General features: G+C 43.7%; 1 protein-coding gene across 1 annotated transcript in view; it reads left to right on the top strand.

The window, feature by feature from the left end:
• The window catches only part of LOC135396868 (potassium channel subfamily K member 1-like), a 163,477-nt gene that overhangs the window by 36,115 nt on the left and 115,179 nt on the right, over positions 1–12,183 (top strand). The gene's annotated exons all lie outside the window — the stretch shown is intronic.

A 12,183-nucleotide genomic window follows, 5' to 3' on the forward strand; every position in this document is an offset into this window, starting at 1 on the left:
CGTTTAGCGATACGTTGTTTTGTGTATTCAGGGTGTCCCAGAAAACGTGTCATTGAATTATAATAAAAAAACTACGCTACCTAGAATCATGCGGTCAACGGCATTTGTTCTTATTAGGTTTTTGCCACCTCGTACTGTGAATGTCATGTACTCCAAGTTTAATTATGTAAATATTTGCGAACTGAACTCTGAAATTTGCCAAGTAAAGGTCACTTTTTTACCCCACCAATATGAAGAGCGTGCCGAATTCACTTAAATTCACGATAATTCACAGTGATATTCACGAGTTATCCCATAGGAAAAAATAGCCGAATATCATGCTTTTCAGAGCACCGGACCATAGCGCGCGAGACTTTTTGAGCGCAATCGCTCTCAGTGCGACGAAAGGAGGTTCCGAAGCCAGCCCACAGAATCATAATAGCAAAAGTAAGAGTTCCTAAAATTAGGAAAGGGAAAGCATTATCCCAGCGAAAGTCGGACGTGATAAGCCGTGCCTGTTTTATCTCTTTCTGCGATGTCGGGGAGGGCTGGGTTTCCAACCTCCTTTCGTCGGACTGACAAAGATTGCGCTGAAAAATTCATCGTGCGCTATTCTGTGCGACCTCCGTAGAGCATGATGTTCGGCTATTTTTTCCGATGGGATAGCTCCTGAATATCCCTGTCAATTATCATTAATTTGACTAAATTAGACACGCTCTTCACATTGGTGGGGTAAAAAAATGACCTTTACTAGGCAAATTTCCGACTTAAGCTGGTAAAAATTTACATAATTAAACTTAGGTTACACGACATTCACATGAGGAGGTGGCAAAAACACAGTAAGAATAAATGCCATTGACCGCATGACTCTAGGTGGTGTAGTTTTTCTATTATAATTCAATGACACGTTTTCTGGGACACCCTGTATGTGTGTCTTGTTACCGTATTACGCACATCATATCGCGAACTGCTTTCGTTCGCGGTCACTTGACTTGATGGCCAGAAATATCACTCCACCAGATGTCATTCCGAAGACTGAGCGCTTTTGTGATCGAAAAAGAAGAAAAAAAAGTTCATTTCACGATACCGTCTATTACTGGCTGTCCTAGCTAGCCGCTTGTATTTCATTTTATGTTCTCTCGACTTCTGCGTGCAGTTTTACAAAACTCCAGTGAAATCTGAGACTCTACTTCCTCGCCGCCCGTGCGCTGTAAAGGGACCCCGTGTCATTATTGGCGTCCCAGCCGTTGAATCTTTGGGGCTATCATGTTCTCTTACACGAGCCAACTTGAATGAAAAGGACACTCGTCTGCCTTCGGTTGCCCAGAGGTCGGATCCGATAAATATAGCCGTAAAGTGCTTCTATTCGGCTACTCGGGAGATAGCTTACTGCATTGAGTCTATATAAAGCCTTGAAAAGAGCGAACCACAAAGGGACCGCAATTTGCCTTCTATTGTACGTCAGTTGCCAGTTTCAAACTGAAAATAAAACATGTTATATTCAGGCAAGCAACGCCCATACCTAATTTTATCGTCGCTCTATATCTTTGACCGTGTCACGGGTGTTGCTTATTGTTGAAAGTTCCTCATTAGAGCAGTGTCAACTTGATTTGCAATAAAAATATGTTACAGCTCCCGTCAACCTTAATAATAACACTGAAAAAAAAAAAAAAATCGGTTTCATTTTGGAGCGCGATAACAGCCGCCCTGGGGAACAAAATCCTTGCGTTAAACTAACACAATAATTTTGTTCAATCTAGATTTCCTCATGGCCACAGGGGTTCTTGAGTTTTTTTTCTTTTTCATTGCTGCGTAACACACTGAAACTAAAACAACTGAACCACAACTGTTTGCAGCAGTTTCTTTGTCCACTTGATCTAATGTAACTTGTCCTGGGAAGGACGAATACCATGCACGATACCTGTGAGCAGGTACCAGGGCTGCCTTGTGCTTATTATTACAGAGTGTATTTCTACGAGTTGATTTTGGCGCCGTGGATATTGACAGAGCTTATACTTGAAAATTTATTTTGAAAAGTATTTTTTTACATTATGTATTTTATGACGGTTTATTCTTCAGTGACTTATTTCGGCGTCATCTTATTGCAGAAAATGTCATCGCCATTTTGATAAACACATTGCTGTGCCAGACTGCTTCTCCTTCAAGTCTCTTCCAATCGCGATTGTTGATCACCCGTATAGCACCACAACCGAAACACCAAAGTTAGCCGTTATTGTTCCCGCTATCGTTTGTTAAATAGCGTGACAAGGCGTGACCACTGATCTCTATGTATAAAGGCTGGATCGTGCATAGGAGAGGGGCGCGTGGGAGAGAGGTGCGGCAACCGTCCGCCATGTTGGAGGGCCCACTGGCGCCGGGTGCTCCCATAGGAAACAATGGGAAGCGATTTGATTTGGAGTATTTATTGCGATTTAAACGCTCCTCATTGCTGATTAGCACGCATCTTTCTTAGGAATCAGTGCGCTGATGTATTCCAAACGTGCTTCAGCCGTGTTCCTGTAGTTTTTAATGGTAACTGCTTTCTTTTTCTTCTCCGCTGCCTGTATTCCGAATAGGGGGTCGTAACTGTCGTACACAGGGCGCATAGGCATGAAGGTGAATTTAGTGAATGTCAACCTATAAAATCAATTATTGTTGCTCAGGAAGGTTTCACACTTTTTGCTATTGTAAGGTACTTCCGTTTTTATATTTTTTGTTTGTTTTCGTTTGTTGTTCGGTTTTCGTGTGGTGTTCCGCGGTTCTCGTTCGTTATTATGTGGTTTGGTATTGTACGGTTCTCGTTTGACTTTTTCCTTTATCGTATTATGTTCTACGAGTGTCTCTGTGTGTGTTCTGCAATAAGACCTCTATCCTTATTCTGAAGGGGCTCATTATTTCATTCACTACATCACCACCAGCAACGGGGTGGAGTATAGACCCTGGCGATGAAACTCCCTGTTCCTCATCTTAAAATAACGTTATTGGCACGAGTGCTTTGCAGTTGTTCAGCTGTCAGCGTATTTCATTACAGAAATTCGAAGCGCTGTGCACGACGAGCATACACATGCATGACTTATCAGATACGCTGTAGTAGCGACTGCACATACGAGGTTAACACAACAGTTTATTTACTTCCACCGTACCTCACAAATTAAAAGAACAGTGGAACAAATTGGCATATTGGCGCAGGTTCCTCATCCGCTTCTTCGGCACAGCTGAGCGACTGTGAGGGGAACCTGCAAGCACAAGCGCATTGTTTATAGAAAATACATGGTCTTCAGATTTGTAGGAGCAGCCACAAATACTTTCTTAGTACGCAATGACACCAGCGGAGTAGCAATGCAAACAAGTCCGAGTTGTCAGATGCATGCGATACGAATAAACAGAGTTTTCCTCAAAATAAAGAGCTTACCTGCGAAAAATTATCCCTCTTTCTCTGTCCATGTGAAGTGTACTCAAAGGTGCAACAAACTAGTATGACATGCATTTTAGTTTAAAGTAAATTTTAAAAAATACGGGCAGCCCCGCTTGAACTAAATGCAGACGACAGAATGCGTTGGACCCACCAATATGGCGGTCGGTGACCACGCTGTGGAGCACCCTATGCGCGATCCAGCCTATACTATAGAGGTCAGTGGGCGTGACTCACATAGCAGACGACACCACTGGTGCTGTCGTCTGCGACAGAATGTCTTCTCACTGAGCTGCAGGATATTCCACGCGCTTAGAAGAGCACGAGATGCATGACTCACATAGCAGCCTGACGACACCATTGGTCTTGTCGTCTGCTACGGAATATCTTGTGACTAAGCTGCAGGATGTGTGTGATGTCTTTCCGTGCTCTCCAAACCACAGAGAATATCCTGTGGCAGAGTCACAAGATATTCCTTAGCAGACGACAGGACCACTGGTGTCGTCTGCCATGAGCATCATGCCTTTTCGCGCTCTGCTAACCGCGCGGAATATCCTGCAGTTCAGTCAGATGGCATTCTGTCGCAGACGACAGCGCCAGTAGTGTCGTCTGCTATGCGAGTCATGCCTTTTCGCGCTCTCCTAACTGCGCGGAATATCCTGCAGTTCAGTCAGAAGATATTCTGTAGCAGACGACAGCACCAGTGGTGTTGTCTGCTATGTCAGTAGTGCATTTTTGTGTTCTTCTAACCGTGTGGAATACCCTGCAGCTCAGTCAGAATATATTCTGTAGCAGACTGTAGCACCAGTGGCGTCGTTTGCTATACTTCTACTTTAACTCCCAATATCTGAGCGTCGTGCGAATGTTCCATATAAGACACGGCACAGCTTCAGATCCATCAGCAGTTTTTTTTAAAACTTTTCCTTCCACTAGAATACACAGGGACGTCCCTCGTGGGAACACACGGTTATAGTGCTTAAAACACCATGGATTAATTCAGATGGCACCCGGATTAAATTGCATAGCATCTGGATTTTTTCAGATGGCGCCCGGATTAAATTGAATGGCGCTTGGATTATTTCTGGTGGCACCTGGACTAAATCAGATGGCACTTGGACTAAAATGGACGGGAAAACCTGTAGTAGGTCGTGGGCAAGGCATGTATACAAGATACCATAAGATGTACAACTTAAAATACGATGCTAAATACTGCAGCGAGACCGTGCTTCAGTACAGACCGGCTTTTGCGACGACTGCCATATTTCAACTGTTCATGTTCTATTCGGCATTGAGGCTTGTGTTGTGTTTGTCTGCCGTTTGTTGCCGTCTGCCGTGTTTGCTGTTGTGTTTTGCAGCCTCAGAGCAGTTACTTTGCACCGTGTTAAGATACATTTAAGATCCTTGGGTATTGGTTACGACACTGATTACCGTTCTTTTATTTAAACATAATCATTATTGGCTCGTCGTATACGAGTTACATTTCACAGTGTTCGTCATCAGCCAGCCTTCCGTTCTAAAAAATAATCTAGAGGGTCGCTACGTTGTTGTCCTTCCCACAATGCATAGAAAATACTGCAAAAAGCATCTGATATGGAGTACAAACAATTTAAAAAAAAATAGTAAGTAAGATACTCCAATACTAGCGAAAGTATTTGAAATAGGGTATTTTGAGTACGGTACTCAGGACAAGGGCTAAGTGGTGAGCACCTGACGTGATGCCAGCACATGGATTAATGTGCCTCGCCAGAGGACAGTTGCCGTCAGCCGTCACCTTTCCAATTAAGGTGGATCAGGTCAGATTAGACCGGCTTCGCCACAAACCTACCGAAGTTTTTGTTCGGGACGAGTTTCCCAAACTTTTCTCTTCTTATGATTTTTTGATTCGACTTTCTTTTGATTTAACTCACTACAAAGATTCAATACTGAAGCTTTCTACTTATCTAGTTCAACTTCTTCAGGTCTGAACACTGGAGACATGTAATCTGCTACAAGAAAGCTTGCGTCATTACATAAATTGAAAGCTTCAGTGCTGGGCTTTTGTACTGTTTGCGCCTTCCGTGGACGTTGACGGGATTCACCATCTTTGTGCTCTTGTTTCGATTTTTAAATCTCTCTTTTAGTGGTCGGTTTAGGTTACGCGCGAGTTGTCCGTCTGTTCCGTTAAAAATAATCCCCTGTAATTAACATGTGCGGGGATTAAACGGCGCGGTAATGAAGTACAAATGAGTTCATTTGAGCCGTTGTCGGCTCTGTATATCATGAGACGTGTTTGCTCATTATGAATCATCAGAGGCTGGGCGGGATCTCGTCTACCTGAGAGATTTGACATTTTAGTCTAACAAAAGCCGAAAAAACCGTCTATACAATAGAAAATTCACGGTCGTACAAAAAGAAGTTCCGCGAAAATGTGACGGTGGATGGTTTAGACGACGTCTGTAGATAACGTCTTGCCTTGTGTTGAAAATATCTTTTGTTCAACAAGAGAGAAACTGATGTTCTGAGGCTGGAACAACATAGAAGGGACAGATACAAACAAAGCCTCAAATTAATTGCCTAAGAAAGCAACGATGAAAGATGAAAGTCACTGAAAAGGTTAGCCAGCTGTAGGGATCGAACCCACATCTTCTGTATTACCGGTTCGATCCCTACAGCTGGCTAACCTTTTCAGTGACTTTCATCTTTCATCTTTTGTTCGTTTGTTATACACACGACTGGCATCTACATATGAATATTCTAGTGGAAGGAAAAGTAAAAACGGCTCACGGGGCGGAAATTCCACAGCGTCGTATGTTGTGCACTATTATCACGGCACCGGAATATCGTAATGGCGTCCCGCACACATAGCAGACGATACCATCGCGTCTGTCGTCTGCTGCGGAATAGCTTCTGGCTGAGCTGCGGGATATTATTACTCATAATATCTATTGGCGGGTTTCTCTTTTCTATTTTTTCCCCCCGGGGGGGGGGGGGGTCTGTTTATGGGAGGAGCCGAATTTATCGTGTGACGAATTCAATCTCTCCCTATTATTTCTTTTTCGTCAACATCAACATCACCATACCCATGGTTAGATGTGCACGAAAAGGCACAACGTCGGACGCTCGCGCTCAAGCGTTACAGCAGAAAGGTATTACGTTTTACGCATTTTTTTATGTACTATTCCGGGGAATATCGCTCGCGCGTGAATGCACAAGAAGTTTTTCGTGTATACGTGGTCATGCACCACAAGATACCTTATATGGAAGAAAGTCGATTGGTCTAAAATCGGCCCGAACATTTAAAAAAAAAAAAATAACGGAGACACCGTACGGAAATAAGGAAAAGGAAAATAAAAAAGTACACATAACAAGACGCAAAGACAAAAAAGTACCGACCGGACACAGTAGGCAACGCTCAAGCTAAAGTTCGAACGCTCAGTGAATTTTTTAAAATCTAAATTTTAAATTTTCATTAATTTATCTGTTAATGAGGAGAATTCAGGGACATTCACTCTGAACGCTGGCTTCACCTTAGTTCAGAAATGCCTTGTAATGCCACGGGTCACAACAGCTGAAAGGAGGAACTGTTGGGTAGGGCGGGATGAGTAAGCTGGAGGCCGCGTGAAACGACTTATCATTGTTTCGCTATCCTTCCGCCAGCGCGGTTATCAGTTTATCATTTTTTGTTTCCCTGATTTTTTTACCAGTCGCCTGCTAAACAAGCTGAAGAAGTAATCTTGTTTCGCCGCTTCGGTTGTACGCCGATTTGAAAGCTCGCCGTTTTCGAGCTGCGGGAGTACAGCTTAGGAAAAAAAAAAAAAAAAGCTTCTGAAACGCTGGGATTTTGTATTGAACTTCTCTCAGTCTCCCCTGCTGCTTAGGGGAGCAGGTGTTGAGCATAATCCTTGGAATAGATCAACTCACGGATTGTGTTCAAGAAATGTTCCCTTAGGACCGCAGGGGAAGAATTTAAATACAAGATTTCAGCGTTATAGAGACTTTTGTCCCAAGCTGGTGTTGACGGTATAGGTGGATAGAAAAAAGCCCATCACAGGCCTAATCATGAACTGCACACAGCAAGAGTTATCGTACGTTGTTCTCAAAATTGGCGCGCGCAGGGCTGCATACGCATTGGCCGTCGCAGTGCATAATGACCACATAGCGCGTGTTACAGGATATCCGGCCCCTTTAGGTAATGTCTCAGTAATCAAAAACAATCTTTAAAAATATAGATAAAAAACGGGGATATTGAGTTCGGCGCACGTTGCAGCAAGCTCATTTGCAAGCGGCTTTTTAAGGTACTGTAAAGCAGCAGGCAAGCTGTTAATATTGGCAGCGGCATTTCAAAGCTTATGCCGAAAGAAACCCACAGTGCAAATTTTATGTGCGACAGAGAATTCTAAATATTTTTTAATCACTTCCGAAATTGCGGTGAAAGGATGCGGTGCGACGCCTGGTGGGAAACAATCGCCTATTCGTCGAGCAACAGTGTTACATGTCCCCAACCCTCTATCGGCTAAGTCATAGGCTAAATAGCCGGCTTCATGAACTTCCTTTTAAAAGTTCGTTCAAAAGAGGTAGTTGCTGTCTCTCAAAATGCAAGAACGTTGGTACATCGTGTAAATGAGTAACAACCTGCCAGCAGAATCACCATGAAAGCCACCTACGCAAAAATGCACCACGTCCGGCGAGCCGGTGTGGTGATGGTGGCGGTCCACAGATGTCGCTGGACGCTCCATTGTTATTTGCATGTTTATGTCAGCCGTCCTACATGGCGGGAACTGCGGAGTTCGTGTCGGGTCTTAGACGATGAAAGAAAGTCATTGAAAAGGTTAGCCAGCTGTAGGACTCGAACCCACATCTTCTGGATTGCCGAAATAGGCAATTATAGGCAAATTGAGGCTTTGTATGTATTTGTCCCTTCTATGTTGTTCCAGCCTCACAACATCATTTCATGGTCTTAGACACAGAGTTGCCCGTAATATCGAAACTTAATTTTCTAAAAAAACTATGGGGTGGATTTGAACGAAATTTGTGGCGTTTGTGTACTGAGCACCAAGGCTGTCAAATGAGCCAATAATATAAAATTGTATGCCTGCTGCTTTACATTACCTTTAAAAGCGATATCAGGTGGTTGTGCAACCTTCAGGACGCTTACCAAACAATGCGGCCTTTCTAATACGTGGCTACAATGCTGCTATCCTCGTGCTTCCGAAAATCCACAAAAGAGAAAGTTAGTTAGCTAATTTTCGAAATATTCATCTGACACACGTGTACTGTTGGTCATGGAATTTGCACCACGCTGCGTTCGTGTGTATACGAAAACGGAATGAGTATGCCACTCATAATTACAGAATCCAAAGTGTGCGATATTCGATATCCTATTTTACTGATACAGTGGCTACCTCTACCTTTTATCAATGCTGCTTTTGAAGTGACCAAGAGCAAAATAACAACTACGTTCTCCCACACTGTATATATGTCGTGGCGGAAATGATACGACCCATAGTGCGGGCGTGCTTGACGAAAACAAAAATTCGCTAGAGTTGCAGCGTTGGTTGCAAAAAATTAAACCAAAAGCCCACAAAACAATGTGATATAAACAAGCTAAGTGATTAGAAGCTTTCTTATATCCTTTAATTAGTTGCAAGACTTTCGTGTGCTGTGGTTTTGTTAAAATGTCGCTAATTAGCCGTTTAATGAGCCACTTTTCGAAAATCCCCAAATAGCTTATTTGTCGGTCGGCGTCAGAAACATCAATATTTTTCACTGCAATTGCCAATGCCTTCACAATGAAGATAAATGCGATTTCGAATAGCGCGTGGTGTGCGCGAACCATTCGGATTGTTTGACGGCGCCTTTCTTCGTCACGTTTTTTTTATTAATGCCAGGCTAGAATTCTGCTAGCTCGAATACTTCAGAAGTCAGCCGTAATCCAGGCTTCCTAATTATTATTCACCGGGCACGCGCCTCCTCTCGGTCATATTATTTCCGTGTATATCATATACAATATAGTAGTAGTACTTGCAGTTAGCAAATTACAAAGATGAGTCGATTAAAAGGAAACTCTGTATAATGATAAACAAGGATATATAACGTCCTTGCGCTGTCGGGTCTACAGGGTGTCCCGCCTAACGTGTCACTAAATTATATTTGAAGAGGACGATCAAACGAAAGCGATCGCCACTTTTCTGCTACTAGAGTTAGAAACACGTGCTACGTCAAAATTAGCACTTGTTTCTAACACAAACAACTCTAACAATATTGTTTTTATTTTATTAAATTTCGTGACATGTTAGGCGGGACACCCTGTATGTGGATGTACTATGTATATTGCATGTACTTCCATTTAGACATTGTCTTATATCTTGGTAATGTAGCTGTTTTCAATGTAACTTTTTATACGTGAAGGTTTTGGAAAATGGCGTGTTCCTTCCGTCGTTACGTAATGCGCACGCCGGACGTTTAATGTAATGCAGTGCATTATTAAGTGATAAACGCATCTTCTGGGAGTACACGACAGACGTACGAACAGCCTCCGCTGCACTGTAGATCATAGTCGGACCCGCCGAAAAGCACGAGCGAGGAAAGCAATCTTGTGGATCTGACCTTGAGGTCGATGCTCCGCCGCAGGCTTCATTCGCCGTACACCGCTCCATTTCACCTTCTTAACTGCAAAGATATATCCCCTCCCCCGCTCGAAAAAAATCAACAAATAAAATAAGAGAAACCACTTGCTTGACGCCCTTATCAATCGTCCTCATCATTGCTAATAAACACTCTATCACTCTTCTTAGCTGCATGCCTTCAACCAAGCTGAGTGAGCGTTTTTGTACCAATTGGCAGAAACAATGATCACCTGCACTGTCCGTTTGTGGCAAAAGATATCGATAGAGCTGCCAGGTGTGATAGTGACAAGTCTTGTTCTTGCTTCCCAGAGAACTCGAAAAGCCCCCTCTTATATCGCAATGGTCTTTTCGTTGTCATTTTGTTGAAATCGTGGGACACATGGTACATGTGAACTGAAATGGTGTGATGTAAATTTCGCTTTTAGGCTTACTTTGCCCACTGATCTGACGTGCACACGGCGTATCTGTCACAAAGACACGCAGCATGGATAGAGCAAAGAAACGAATGACAAAGTGCTAAGAAAAAAATGCAAATGACCGTCTCTGGGGTAGCTTCTCTACAACAGGAAGACTTCGCCCTTGCTGCCACGTCTCGCGAGCACATTTTTTTCTTATTATTATTATGTGTGAATCATCCAGGCACCAGGCCTGTGCCGGAAAGATTGTGCCGAAGAATGTAACTAGAGCAATAATATATGAATAGAAGAATCCTTAACGAGGTTTTTCATAAATCACTCGCTTTGACTTAATTTCGGGAGTCATCACTATTCCGAAACTACTCTCGCGATAGCGTGTAAGCAATAGGGAGGAACTGGTTCCCATATTTAAGCCGGTTGTGGGTATAAACGTGCAGATCAGCAATCTGCCTACCAACTCTAAGACTCAAACAGCAGTTGCTGCAAAGTATTCCGCTATATCGATACGCGATTTTGAAGTTTCAACCAGTGACCCGTTAGAATGGTTCCCAGATCATGACGCTCACCACGTACTAATAACAGCGTATTCATATTAGTTCCATGCATCTACGCAACGGTATCTCCACAGCGCTCGCCTTCAAGTCCCGATCCCTGTACGCGCGGCTTTTAGCAAAAAACAAAAAACAAAAAAGCGCAGACAGCAATCGGTGCGAAATGCATAAAATACGTAGCAAGGAGGAAATAGAGTAAAATAAAAAAAGTAAATACACTGAACGAAACGCGGGGGTTCGAACCCGGGCATTTCTCGGTGAACGCCGGCGGCGGCGCCAGCTGAACAAGAGTTGTATCCGCGTAACCCGGCATAAGCTTGTTCCGAGGCCTCGTTCGTTGATCGAGAACTTTATACACCTTGGGCAAAAAATTGACGCTACTTTGGGCGGCGTTCTTCGTCTGAGCTTGAAGAGGAATCTTTCACATTCACGTCCCATGGTGGATGTTTTTTGACGAGCTTGGCGTTTCGTAGGTATTTGCAAGCAAACACGTACGGCCAGCCGTTACTCCGAAGAAGAAACGCGAATAGGCTAAGTCAATTGGCTAAGTTGGTCGGGCAAAAAATTCTGTGGTTCTAGACGCGCCATTTTGCTATCAAAATGTCGTAGGGGGTCTCATTCGTTCGTCCAGACGTGGACATTTTCTGGCAACACTGGGTTTATTGAGATGCGAGAGAAAAACGTGGTGCAATACATTGCACCTATGGGATATGCAGGTGTAGCCGACTTTAGGGAGCGCGTCCCGCGATTCTCGGAATTTGCTGTTGTTTGATGTGCAGCTGACTTCCAAGTGTATACTGCTCTCATACATTACGACAAAGTCAAGGCTCGGAAATGCCCCTTTTTCTAAGCCCCTTTTTCTAAATCACTCTGCGTAATAAGTCCATCAGGCTCTTTCTCATATGAGTCGCAAGTTTGGAAGTTCCCCTGATGGCTTCTCCCATTTATATCCTATACACGGGCCTCGCTCTCAACCCCTGCTCGTTTCTAACAAAGCAGACGAGAACGGCGGAAGAAAAGAAAAGAAAGGAGAAGCTCGTTTGAAAGAGGCCCGAATATGCTGAACCTTTCAATGGTAAAAAGCAGCCCAGAGGGGGTGCGAGCGAGCGAGCGAGCGCTGGGCCTCTCGGAACAACTCTCAGTACAGGAGACCGTGCATTTGACGCGTCTTGCTGTACGCTCGATATCGTCGGCGATGACATGCGTGCTGCCGTTCAAAA

Source organism: Ornithodoros turicata, chromosome 6 (genome assembly GCF_037126465.1).
Source record: "Ornithodoros turicata isolate Travis chromosome 6, ASM3712646v1, whole genome shotgun sequence".
NCBI lineage: Eukaryota > Metazoa > Arthropoda > Arachnida > Ixodida > Argasidae > Ornithodoros > Ornithodoros turicata.